At 38.8% G+C, this 13,653-nt stretch overlaps 1 protein-coding gene across 2 annotated transcripts in view; it reads right to left on the bottom strand.

Annotated features, from left to right (window-relative positions):
* The window catches only part of CDK17 (cyclin dependent kinase 17), a 90,646-nt gene extending 77,299 nt beyond the window's left edge, over window positions 1-13,347 (bottom strand). The window contains exon 1 of one of the 2 annotated variants that reach the window (XM_033116325.1): window positions 12,787-13,347. The gene's annotated coding sequence lies outside the window, so the exon portion shown is untranslated. The remainder of the gene's footprint in view (window positions 1-12,786) is intronic. The other variant, XM_033116323.1, reaches the window with a different exon arrangement.
* Between the last annotated feature and the right edge of the window lie 306 nt (window positions 13,348-13,653).

Raw genomic sequence — 13,653 nt, 5'->3', positions numbered from 1 at the left:
GACTCAGCCATTTCTTCAAGGAGCTCTGGTTCCTTTTATGGAACAACGGTATTAGAAACCAAGACATGGGCACCAGATGTGCTCATTGCTACTCGGGGTCATTTTCTTCAAGCCCTCTCAGCTGACAAAACAAGGAAATATACAGAGGGTGCCAAAAAGTGTATACACATTTTAAGTAAAGAAAAAATTGTATTACAATTGTAATACTCAATATATACCGATAACAAAGGATGACTACAAACTACGTGTATACATTTTTTGGCACCCCCAGTATTTGTGTATAGAAGCATTTATCAATTGTCCTAGAGATTCTACTTCTTAGAATCTAAATCGCCCATTTTTTATGCAAGTACAAAATGTTACATGTCTTTCATTTGGCATTGTTTAAGAGCAAAAGATAGGAAACAACCCAAGTGTCCACACAGGACTGAGTGACTAAACTATCACATACCCACAGAAGAGCTACTCAGCTATTAAAAATAAAGAAAGATCTTTATCTAGATATGGAAAAATCTCCAAAATAAAATATACATGTTTATATTTGCAAACAGAAACAATGGAAGAATACGCAGAAGAAATGTTTACCTATAAAAGGTATGGGAGGAAAAACAGGAAGCACAGAACAAAGGAGAAAACAAGACTTCTCTTGTAGCTCTCTCTACATACCTTTGAGTTTTTTTCATATCGCCTATTCAAAAAATTTAATTTTAAAAAGAACTTAAAATGCCTACAAAAATAGAAGGATTTGAAGGGTTCAAATGAAGAAAGTGGGGAGGAAGAGATAATCATTTCTGAAAAGTAAATACTATGAGACAAGGTAGCTCTAGCTCAAGAATAATTATGTACCAAAAATCCTTTGTGAGGTGGCCAGATGGCTCAATTGGTTAGAGGGCGAGCTCTGAACAACAGGGCTGCCAGTTCAATTCCCACATGGGCCAGCGAGCTGCGCCCTCCACAACTAGAATGAAGACAACAAACTGCCATTGAGGGGCTGGAGGAGCAGCCGACTGTATGGCTGATTGTATGTATTAGATTTTATTGGTCACCTAAGCAACGTTCACTCCATTTGTCATTCATTCTTCCTTACAGAAGTTTGATTTTGTTCAGGATTCCACCCTCTTCAAGCCCACCCCTGAGAGCTGTATCCTGATTTTTCTTAGCAGTCATGGTTGGCAGTGATTGGCTTGGGCATGGACACATGATGCATTTTGGCCAGTAAGACATGAAAGGGGGCGGCCAGATGGCTCAGTTGGTTAGATCGCAAGCTCTGAACAACAGGGCTGCCAGTTTGATTCCCACATGGGCCAGTGAGCTGCACCCTCCACAACTAGATTGAAGACAACCAGCCGCCGCTGAGTTTCTGGAGACGGCCAGATGGCTTAGCTGGTTAGAGCACGAGCTCTCAACAACAAGGTTGCCGGTTCAATTCCGGCCTGGGATGGTGGGCTGTGCTCCCTGCAACTAAGACTGAAAACGGCGACTGGACTTGGAGCTGAGCCACGCCCTCCACTAGATTGAAGGACAACGACTTGGAGCTGATGGGCCCTGGAGAACACACTGTTCCCCAATATTCCCCAATAAAAAATTAAAGAAAAAAAACCACCTTTATCTCCTTTAGTAAAATGAAGTACATTTAAGTCAAACATAGTCGACTTTAAAGTACTGAAAGGCACGATAGCTGCTAAAATAATCCTATTCTTAGAACCTGTATGTAACTTAATTGAATTAGTATGAAGTTGATAGTGTTGTATGATTACCTATGTTCGCACAGAGGTAAAGAACTACAAAATTATTTGTAGAAGCAAATTTAATATTTGGGTTCTTGATTAGTATGTTTGACATTCACAATTAAATAAGAAGATCTATTATTCTATATGAGATAAATTTATTAGTTTTATCTCTTATTTCCCCAACAAAATGGTAAAACCAATTTCTAACATATGGAAACATTTCCTGATTGGAAGCTAAAAATGGCAGAAGGTTTGCAAATTAAATACATATTTCCAAGTGCTCCTAAAAGACAGTAATTTTATGTCTCTGAGGAGAACCAAACCATTCTTTCTAGCATTCCCAATGTAGGAAAGCAATCCTTTGAGGCCTCTTCTGAAACATCAATGTATCACAAAGGTTGTCCTTTCAACATTCAAAAGTAATTCACAAAGCTTTTAGCCAGGTAGATTTGATTTGGGATTCCATTTCTGTATATCTACCCACCCTAAGGAAATGTAAAATAGATGGTGTGTCATATGCTAGACTTTGTCTCAGCAACATTTAAAATAGTGAAAAGTAATAATTTAATAATTATCCACTACTATGAAATGGTTAAATTTCTTTTGATGGATTGATGTAACCATTGAAAATGATAACCATAAGAATTATTTGGTACTCATAAAAATACCTCTATCGTTTAATTATCAAAGGATCTTGAACAAAATAATAAAACTCTATACATGAAAAAAAGGAAAAATGACAGAGTATCTGAAAATGATAATCATTGCTAGAGAATTTAGATTATGGTCTATTTTTCCACATTATTATATATTCTGATATTTTCAAAATACATTTCAACAACATAATAATTGAGACCATACAGATAGAAAAACAGTAAGACACTGGTAAGACACTATTAAAGTAATTAAGCAAGAAGGTCATTAGAGTGAGGTGGCTCTAATGCCTCAGTAGTCTACATAAGTAAACCAAAACCTAAGCCAATGCACTTGAATCTGAGAAAATGAAACTTAAGAACCAATCACAAACAGCTAACTAGGCTGTCCCAAATAAGGCAACTGCTTAATCTATAGCCAAATAATGTCCTTGCTTTGCTTCCACATCTTCTCAATAAAAACCTCCCCTCTAGTTCCTATTAGTAGACCACTCCTAACAACCTTGGCTCAGAGTTACCCAATTGGAATCAGTGTATGCTCAAATAAACTTGAAATTTTTAATGTGTTTCAGTTTACCCTTAACAAAACAAACTAAAAAAGACCAAAACAGTCACTAAAGGGATAAAAAAAATAATTGTAACAGAAGCCGTTTACACATAAACTTAAGGAAACCCCCCCCCCCAAAACAAAACTAGAAAATTCAGAACTGAATAAAGAGGAAGAAAAAATAAGATGGAATGATGGAAAGTTCTAATCAGTTAATCAGTTCGCCTTTACTTTAAATTTAATTTATATGAGTGTACCTCCCCTTAACACTATGTTAAACCCTAGAAGTATTTTTAAAACCCAAGAATTGCCAGAACATTTAAAAAACCCAAATTCATAGATTCTAATTCAGTTGTTCTGAGACAAAGCTTGAGATTTTACACACACACACACACACACACACACACACACAGAAGTATCTAGCTTTTCTTGTTTGTTTGTTTTAAATCAACAAGGGTTCTGAAGTTCAGGTTAAGGCCACTGACCTAGAGGAACATAATAAACAAAAATGTAAGATAATGAATAGTAAGCATCCCAACAGATTTTATGACAAAGGATAAAATGCAAAACCAGTTTCTTCTTTTGATGGGTGTTATATGACCTGATATTCTATTTTGACGTCAGAAAACCTGAGTCACACACAAAAATCATTAGAAAAGGAAATCAAATATTGTCTTGACCAGGGGTGTCCAAACAGCAGCCCACGGGCCAACTGCAGCCCGCAATCCATTTTTAATTGGCCCGCAGCAAATTCCAAAAATATATTTAGTTTACTTAAATAAACCAGGTGAGGCAATACGTACTTCACCTCGAGTGAGTGGCCCGGCTGTTTGCGTATTTCACCGCATATGGCCCTTCATAAAAAACATTGAAAAAAGTTTGGACACCCCTGGTCTAGACTGTTAAGATGTCAAACAAATGGTAGATAGCACAGGCCTGAGAAGGGGAATAGACAGAATAAACGGTTGCAAGAAGAATCTGGTTGGCCCTATGGAAAAGCTTATCAGTATGCTAATCAGGAAGATTATGACAGCTTTATTTCTAATTGGTCATGAGATAAGAAACAATAAATGTCCTACATTATTTCGTCTGTTAGTCTACTATACTATCTCCCTCCTTCCATTATACCTAAAGGATGCAACATCCATCCGTTAGTAACGCTAACTCACTAATACTTTGATTCTCAAATTCAGTGAGAGCAGGGAGGCATATTAGAAAATCTAGGATGTCTAGTTTTAAAAGCCAAAGAGATTATTTTCATTCAATTGTCCTTGTGAATCACTTAGACATTCATCAAGCTGAAGGAATCAATCGGCTAAACAATTTTAGTACTATTACCAGCAGTTTTTCCCATTATATTAAATAGTAACAAAAATAATTGCTAACTGTTAAGTGCTACATGCAAGTTACTTTGCAAAGTGCTTTACATGTGTCATTTGATTTAATTCCCTCAACCCTATGAAGTAGGTTCTGGCATCTCCTAACTTTATAGAAGAAACTGGCTGTTAAGAGTTTAAGTAACTATAGCTCAAGAGCACATGGTTATCACTTGTTACTGAAATAAGTCTTTGTGGAAAAAGAAAAAAACATATAACCAATTCTAAACTTTATATATAGAAATGAGAGTTGCATATTTTTTCAAAAAATATAGCTAAAATAAAAATGTCAACCATTTCATAGCTTCTTGGGAAGAAAAGGGACCAGAGGAAAATAGAAATGTAAATAATATTTGGAGAAAGTAGAAGAGCAAAAAATCCATGCTCACAAACTTAAAAGCAAAAATTACTGCAAAGTTCAATGCAGACTCCACTGTTCCTGGAGCGATAAAATGCAGGAAAATAAATCATGATCTTGAAAATGTAACTGATGTAAAAAAAATTTAATATTTTAAGATAATATAATAAGTTGAGGAATATGAAAAAGCACCAAATCTCACAAATTATAAAAACTCACTTTTAAATGTCACATCTCAAATAAGTTATCAAGCCATAATATGATTTTTAAAATAAATCTAGTTCTTATAATACACCTACTATAACAATTTAAAAACCTTAGTAAAACGTCTTTAATTTAAAAAGTAGACCATAAGGCCGGCCCGGTGGCTCAGGCGGTTAGAGCTCCATGCTCCTAACTCCGAAGGCTGCCAGTTCGATTCCCACATGGGCCAGTGGGCTCTCAACCACAAGGTTGCCGGTTCAATTCCTCCAGTCCCGCAAGGGATGGTGGAGGCGGGGATGGTGGGCTCCGCCCCCTGCAACTAAGATTGAACACGGCACCTTGAGCTGAGCTGCTGCTGAGCTCCCGGATGGCTCAGTTGGTTGGAGTGCATCCTCTCAACCACAAGGTTAACGGTTCAGCTCCCGCAAGGGATGGTGGGCTGCGCCCCCTGCAACTAGCAACGGCAACTGGACCTGGAGCTGAGCTGCACCCTCCACGGCTAAGATTGAAAGGACGACGACTTAACTTGGAAAAAAGTCCTGGAAGTACACACTGTTCCCCAATAAAGTCCTGTTCCCCTTCCCCAATAAAATCTTTAAAAAAAAAAAAAAAGTAGACCATAAAGCACTTTTTATTTTATTACAGTAATCCCAATGAAAACAAAGCTCCTGGTCAACTGTATACATAAACTATCAGGGTGATAGGAATGACATTAAATGCACTGTTCTATCTGTTAGAGTGCAATTTTGTACTCTAAATGCATTTTGTACAGTAAATGCATTTAAGCCCAGTACTATACAGCGAAAGAGCTGGATTTCATTAAGGATGAAATTTTACTCTTGATACCGACCAATGTTTTTAGACCTTTAGAAATAGGTATTTTACTTACATATAGATTTGTAATTTTGTATTTCTAATTTGTCTAAAACATAACTAGTACAGCTCACATGTAATTAAAATTAGGACCAGTAATGTCAAATTATTGCCCCTTCAGGTTGGCCTACAAACCACTTCCAGGTTACTCTCACACAAATACCGCCTACAAGTAGCTCCAATACTCAAAACTTCTGATGGCTTTTTATTATCAGAATTAATACTTGGCTCTTTCTAGGCCATGACCCTAATTCACTAATTCAGTGTTGTTCCCCTAATCTCATCAATCTATCCATTCAATTAAACAATAAATAATTGGGGAGGAATTCAGAAATTTAAAAAGCACTGTCCTTCTGAAGCACAAAGCCCATGAAGATGGAAGAGATTTGTACATAATTACTATACAATGTGTTAAGTATTAGGTTGGTGCAAAAGTAACTGGGGTTTAAAAGGTTAAAAATTGCAAAAGCCACAATTACTTGTGCACCAACCTAATACTACAGTAGACATAAATGCTACAGCAGAATCACTATAACTCTGTCAGAATGGGTCAAAGAAGACTTCAGAGGAAATGACAATTATCCTGAAAAATGAGAATTTCTCTCCAAGTGTCACAGCACTGCACTATCAACACAACAGTCTCCTCATCTTGGTGTCCTAACCAGGTAAGATACTTCAGACATGGATGGACGGATGGATGGATGGATGGATGGATGGATGGGTATCCTGAAGGGAAAAAGGGAGGAAAGGAAATGGAAGACAACGGGGTAAAAAGACATGTATAGAAGAAACAATATATAATTTTAGATTAAAAGGGGCAAATGGAAGTGCTAATTCAGATGAGGCATTCCAAAATCCTGACATATGAAAATGACAACAGAAAGGGAAATCTAGAAGATATTTAGAAAATAAAATTAACAGGATTTGGTGTGACTGGACTAAGGGAGGGGAACATAGAAAAACATAAGAACTGCAAAATGTTTTGGCTTCAGAAACTAAGCTGATGGTGGTTTATTGACTGTGATTGGAATGGAGGCAGGGATAGTAAAGAGTTTGGCTCCAGTAAGGGAGCACTAAGAAGCAGTATCTGGGATGCAGCTAGGAAGGAACCCAGAAAAGAGGTCTAGGTTAGAAATAAAGATGAGGAGATCATCAGCATGTAGATGATAAAAACAAAGCACTTAATATGAACGAGACTATCCAAAGAACACGTAAAACATGAGAAGAGGGCCAACCACAGAACATTCCAGACAACCAATATTGTTATTTCACGTTACAATATCAACACAGTATATTTTTATAACATATATAATGGCTAACACAATACCTAGACACAACAAATATTTAAAAAGTACTTACTTACACCCTTGAATTAATTGGAATATCAAATTTATTAAGTAAAATAAAGCCATAAATAAAGGATCATTTCTGAAAAACAATTCAATAAGACAGGCTCAAGGGGCTAAAGTCTGCTTAAGGAATCCAAAATTTACTTCAAAAATCAAAGAAAAGCTCTCTTTCCACCAGAAATAGCAGTACAAATCAACAATTATTAAAATCTGGAATTATATTACCTTTGGAAAAAAGTCTATTTTAAAAACAACACTTAAAAATACACATTAACTAATTTAAAGGATAATGCCCCTAATTGGAGTGTTAAGAGCCCCAATGTTGTTAACTGATAATTTTCACAAATATTATCAATTTTTACCAAACTTGGTTAGTATTGTATTTAACATTAACACACACTAATAATTAACCATCAGTTGTAAGAATAGCAGTATTACAATATATATTTGAGAATAAAGTGAGTTAGTAACTAACCTGGAATACAGTGAAAGAAAAATTATTCTTGAGTCCTTTTCCCATTCTTTACAAATATGCATACAAAATTTAGAGTATTCTTGAAAGTATTTACATTAACTAGGGCATAAAAGGAAACTAGGGCACACACACAAAAAATGTGCTATTAAAAGGCTGACAAACTTTTTTAAATTAACTTTTATGGCAACAAAATAAAAGAAAGCAAATCTTTCATTCTTTTTCACTTCAATGGACTACTGTCAGGTCAGGTCAATAAAATTTTGTTCTTTAAATGTGAATAGGAGATAAAGTACATATTAACAATAGTAATTTGCAATTTTTATATCATAAAAGTCAGTTTTCAATATAAAAAGTTATGACCAAAAAAGTACAACCTGGTCTGATATTTTCATTTTTCAGTGGTATATAGCTACATATCAATAAAAACACAAGACCAAAATTTACACTTTACTGAATTAAAATAAGCAATACCAAAACCAAAAACCAATAGGCAATTGTATGTGTATAGACATACAGACATAAAATTTATCTACCTTAAGGCAAATTTTTCACCCAATACTGAAGCAACCTACACAGAATGCATGTGGGCTGTATTCCCTTTTATGGCATATGTTCAAGTAATTCAAAGTAATTTTAACACATGTAAAATAAAAATAAATAAACACATAAGTAAAAATGAAAGTAAATATACTTGTATCATAAGGCCAGCTATACATATATATATTTTTTTGCTTTTCAGCACCCATATTCATTTTACTTTATGTCCAAAGAACTCTAATTGATAAACCCATGATTAAAAATAAATCTACAAATATTGTAAATATCTTTTTAGCATCTTGATTTTAATTCAGCTATAAAAATGTCCTCCCTTAAACATTTTGTGTAGGTCCATTTTTTTATGAAGTAAACTAACCCAATGGAATTTAAATCTAATTTTGATGAACGTTTTAATTCACCACTTTCTAAATCTCTCAACAGCAGACACTCAACACTGACTTTTCAACATCACATCCTCCATGGAAGCACTCACTCACTATACGGTAGTGGTTTCAATGCCTAAACAGGAATCTTCACCATAGAGGTAGGACCCTGGAGAAAATCAATTACTTAAAATAAGGTCTCCATTTCCTTATTTGAAAAACAGGCACAATATCTAATTCCATCAGGATGGAATTATTGTGAGGATTTAACAAGTTAACACTTGGCCCAGTACCTAGCAAAAGAGGTATTAATTAAGATTCTTTCACATAGCTTGTATCAAAATATATTTTAAAAAGGAGACTTCGGAAAGCAAGATAATTTTCTATCACTGCAATATGCTATGGATCTGTACATCTACCACCTCAAATATAGTATTCAGTATATGTTACTGCAGAATATAACATTATTTATAGTAGCACTCCACCAATTAGATTCACTGGTAGATGTCCATTGATTTTCCAAGTTGGCCAACATAGAGAGGAAAGAAAACAGGCTAGAAAAGGCAAGCTACAGTCAGATATATTCAATACATTTTTCTGGCCCTTGGCAACACCTCTTTCCAGGTCAATATTTTGCAGATATCAAAGTAATTACCAACTAAAAAAGATTGGAAGCAAAATAATGACAAAGAATCCACTAATGAATGACAGTAAGCATTCTTGGCTTAATTGTAAGTATCTCATAGAAATTTATTAAAAAAAAAAAAAAGCCAGTTTAATAGGTCCTCTTCCAAACAGTTCAAACAAATTACCAACATTATAGGTTGAATGCTAGTAAGCTAACCAGGTTTTCCATTGTAGGCAGTTTTTTACTTCACAAATACTAAATAAACCTCATTTTTAAATGTCATAAACCTGTTTTTTACCTTCATCATTTAAAATGCAAAATGCCATAACCAATTCATAAAATGCACTTTAAATAACTTGATCCATGTAAAAATTTAAGCAAAAATTAGTCAAAATTCAAAGGATATAAAATTATTCTTCCTTCGCATATATGAAAGGAGGCAATTTTTAAAACAGATAAAATACTCTAAAGAATATTTTTATAAACAAACTGGATTTGGCATGTCTTTTTTTTTACAATACAGCAATAAATTCATGAAGTAAATGTCCACCGTGGAAGTATAAAAGCTATATGAAAGAATGACATAACATGATGCTGTAATTTTTATAAAGACTAGAGATCAGTAATAATGATTCAAAATGTAGTGCCTTATAAATATTCAGCATTAGACAATAATGAAAAAATACCAGGGCAAAGATTTTGTGTTCACAAATTTCTTTGTTTTAATATTAAGGAACACCACCATCATCTTCACACTATTGAATATCTACCTCTGTTGCCATTATAGCTTCCATTGTTCTCAATGAAATATTTGCAGTTTTTTAATTAGTAGTTTTACCAGTAAAGGGAAAGGAGGTAACTATTGCTGAAAATTAGGGAAAAAACAAAAGCCTTGACAGAATAAAATATTTTATATAACATCTCTTTCCACCATAATTGTAGGACTGAACCAATATCTGAAAACTAAAAATATCAACAAATATGTACATTAAAATCTGCTTGGTCAACACAGCTATTCTGTGCTACAAAGAAAATAAAATTTAATTTTCCTGTTTTTTTGTAAAACCAATGACTTATTAGAACAAGATTTTACAAATTTTACCATATATTGTTTGTGTTCTTCCAATTTCATCTTTCCTTACTATACTATCTCTTTTTCCTACTGGTAACCAGAGTACACTTGGCAGGGTGCACTGTTTCAAATACCTAACATTAAAAGATACTTTTTTGTAACTGAATCCAAGGATGACAATAAATTACACATTTTATAGAAGCTTCTTAGTACCACGCAAATTAGGTTATTAACAAGACTTCAATTCTTCATATACTTCTTTTCCTGATTTATAAAAGTATTGTGAAAATTTGAAAAATACAGAAATGTATTTTAATTTGCCCATAAATCCCACCACACAGAAATCTTTTACTTTTTGGTAGATTTCCTTCCAGTAAGAATTAAACTTCGATTATCTAAGTAGACACTAATAAATATGCAAAAAAATCAATATCCTCAATATGGCCTTTTGATAAATGTTATATAAAACATGGATTATTAGTATGACCTGTTAATTTCACAAAGACATCCAAACTATGTTACCGGGGGTGGGAGGGAGGAGGTGGGCAGTGTGTGTAGGAAGTCCACAGTTCAGATTCCTAAACCCCTTTAACAATTTTTACAGTGTCAACCTTTTAAGGGTAGCAAGCAACAAGATATGACTGTCTTTATACACAATATCAACAGTAACATCCCTACATCAAACAGGCTTTACTTATATTTTCTTTGCATTCATATTTCAATGTTTTTATTTTCGCTGTAAAAATAGTAACAATATATTTGCATAGTAATTTTAAAACAGCTTAAATTCAAAGACTCAGCTATTTTAAGGCCCAGCACTTAAATTGTTGGTGTTTCTGGCCCATAAGATAGTTTGCCAGATAAAAGGATAGCACTTTTTATACTCCAATATGCTTTCTCATAACATAAAAACAAGAATATTCCTTAAATGTAGCCAGTTTTTTCTTTTGTTCTAAATGTTGTTTATGTAACAATCTTAGAATTACAGATGTTAGAACTACAAAGACCAAAATGACTTCATTAACAAAACAACATCCCAACATTTATTAAGCCCTCTACTTAGTCTCACAGAAGAACAAAACCCATGATAAGACGACTAATTTTTTTTTCTTAAAATTTGGTTGAACCTTATTTCTAGCTTCAAGGGAGGATTTCCTCTACTCAAGGCATCAAAGATCTGAAGATCCCATTCATTTTCTTCTGCCCAATGGTTAACAAAACAAGTCTAAAATACAGTAATTCAGATTTGTTCCTCTAACCTCCTTACACAAGCACCTCTTAAATCCTTCAAGAATCAGCAAACTTTGAGGAAAGAATTGTCCGTCTTTAAGTCAAGCATTTCCTGATAAGTGACAGAAGGTCTGCTAGGAACACACTTTGCTGACCCTAGAAATAGCCAAAACTCCAGACAAAATTGGCCACTTTTGAATCTAGAAAATTAATTTGGCTAACTAAAGAGGCGATAAGCCATGACCAACGTCGTAGCTTTTGGTGGACATATTAATGTACATACAGGACGAGCGCCACAGATTTCAGCGAAACGCTTTTGCCCTTTCTGCAGAAGAAAAGCTAATTGTTAATGCCCATGTGACATTCTAAGATCCCAGAAAGGAAAGGGTAGGAGGAAGAGAGACGAGTTCAAGGCAGTTCAGGGTCAGAACTAGCTCAGGCATCCTGTCATTAGCAAACGTTCTCCAGCAGAAGGCAAAAATACTGCTTACCCGAAAAGGAGTGGGTGAAAAGTAGGGGGAGAACGAGGGGAAAACCACAGGAGAGTCAATGTGGCAGTGAGGGGGTGATGAGAGGGAGGCAATCTGGAGCTATTCAGCTGAGTTGGGGAGCAAAAGCATGCGGCACAAGAACGATGAGGAAAGCGACTGCGACGGAGACAATACTTGGCAGCCCCCCACCTCCCCTTCCCCATGGATTCCTAGGGTTTCCCACAGTGCTTCCACCTCTGCTCTAGACCAACACTCATGGGTGTGACCCTCCAGCTGGAGGTTGCCCCGATCTTTGTCTCCGCCCGAGCCCCACGCGAGGGCTGCTCCTCCCCCTCCTCCGCGCGCCCCACCCGCGCACACCCCCGGCGTCTCCAAGGAGCTAGAAGCGCCGCGGCCGCCGCCCCCTTGCCCACCTCCAGCGGACCCGCGTCCTTTCCTTTCCCTCGGAGCTGCGCCGCCCGCGCCTACAGCTCCACCCCCGCCGAGAGACCTTTGTGTCGTGGGGGACTTTCAGGCTCTCCCCCTCCTCGGCCTCGCGGGGAGACCGGCCTCCCCCGGAGACCAAAGCGGCAGCAAGCACCGGAGGCGGCGGCAGCTGCAGGCGCCTCCTGCGAAGGATCCCCACAGACACCCACACCCCACCCCACCCCCGGAAATGCCCTGACGACCCGACGTCCTCGCTGGACCCGAGGGGCGACAAGCACACGCGAGCCCCCTGAGCCGCGCCTCCCTTTCTCAACTTCCCGGCCGGGCCTGAGCCTCCCGCGCCCCCACCAGCCGCCCGCCCCGGCCCTCGGTCCCAAGCTCTCTCCGGCCCCTCCAGCCCGGGGTCAGCGGGGCATCAGGGAAAGCGCCGCGCCGACGCCCGCAGCCAACTCACCAGCAAGTGCGGGGGCCGCGTCCCGCAGCGAGGCGAGGCGCGGCGCCGAGGGAAAGCTGCTCCGCCGACGCCCGCGGCGACCGGATGCAGGTCCGGGTCCCAGCAGCTGGCAGACCGAGGCGCCTCCGAGGGGCAGGCCTCCGCCGCCGCAGCCGCCTTCCGGCTCTCGCCGAGGGTCCGGAGCCTCCGGGAGGGGCCGCGGGGTCCCTTACGCGTTGCCAAGCCCCCGGGTCAACATGGCTCCCGTGCCGCCGAGCCGCGCGGGCGTCCCACTAATCCCCTCGGAGGATCCCGGGCGGGAGCGAGGCGGGCAGGGAGGCGCCGACGCCTGATTGAGGCTGCCCGGCCGAACGCGGACTCCTTCCTCTCTGGGGCCGGACGGCGAGAAGCTGAAGAGACCGCGGGCGGCCGCTTTCGCTCGCTGCGTGTACGTCGCTTTCTCACTCGGCGGCTGCAGACTGACGCCTCCGCCTGTTCCCGGGAGGAGAGAGAGCGAGAGAGAAAAAAGACTTTTATTGAAACGATCCAACCAGCGGCGGCGAAGAAAACCGACCGGCCGCCGAAGCCTTCCCCACCCCCGCCTGAGCGGCAAGCTGGGGGCAGCGCGACCCCTGCCGGCGGCAGCGGAGGGGGCGGGGCCTAGAGGGCGGGGCGGGGTATCCCCGGGAAACCCCCGCCCCGAGGTGGGGGCCTTAGTCTACTCTGCCTGTATTTTGAAGCGGTCAGAGGAGGGTGGGAAGGGTGAGAAGACCCCACAGGAGTGAGAAGTTTAGGCAGTGTCTGTCCGCAGCATCTGGGCAAGAAATTATCTGAATAAGTCAGCCCGTTCATCATCTCCCCACCTACCCCCAAACAAAACAAAAATTC

This window comes from Rhinolophus ferrumequinum, chromosome 10 (genome assembly GCF_004115265.2).
Source record: "Rhinolophus ferrumequinum isolate MPI-CBG mRhiFer1 chromosome 10, mRhiFer1_v1.p, whole genome shotgun sequence".
NCBI classification, from domain to species: Eukaryota; Metazoa; Chordata; class Mammalia; order Chiroptera; family Rhinolophidae; genus Rhinolophus; species Rhinolophus ferrumequinum.
The sequence above is the reverse complement of the archived record's forward strand: the minus strand, read 5'-3'. Positions and strand labels throughout refer to the sequence as shown.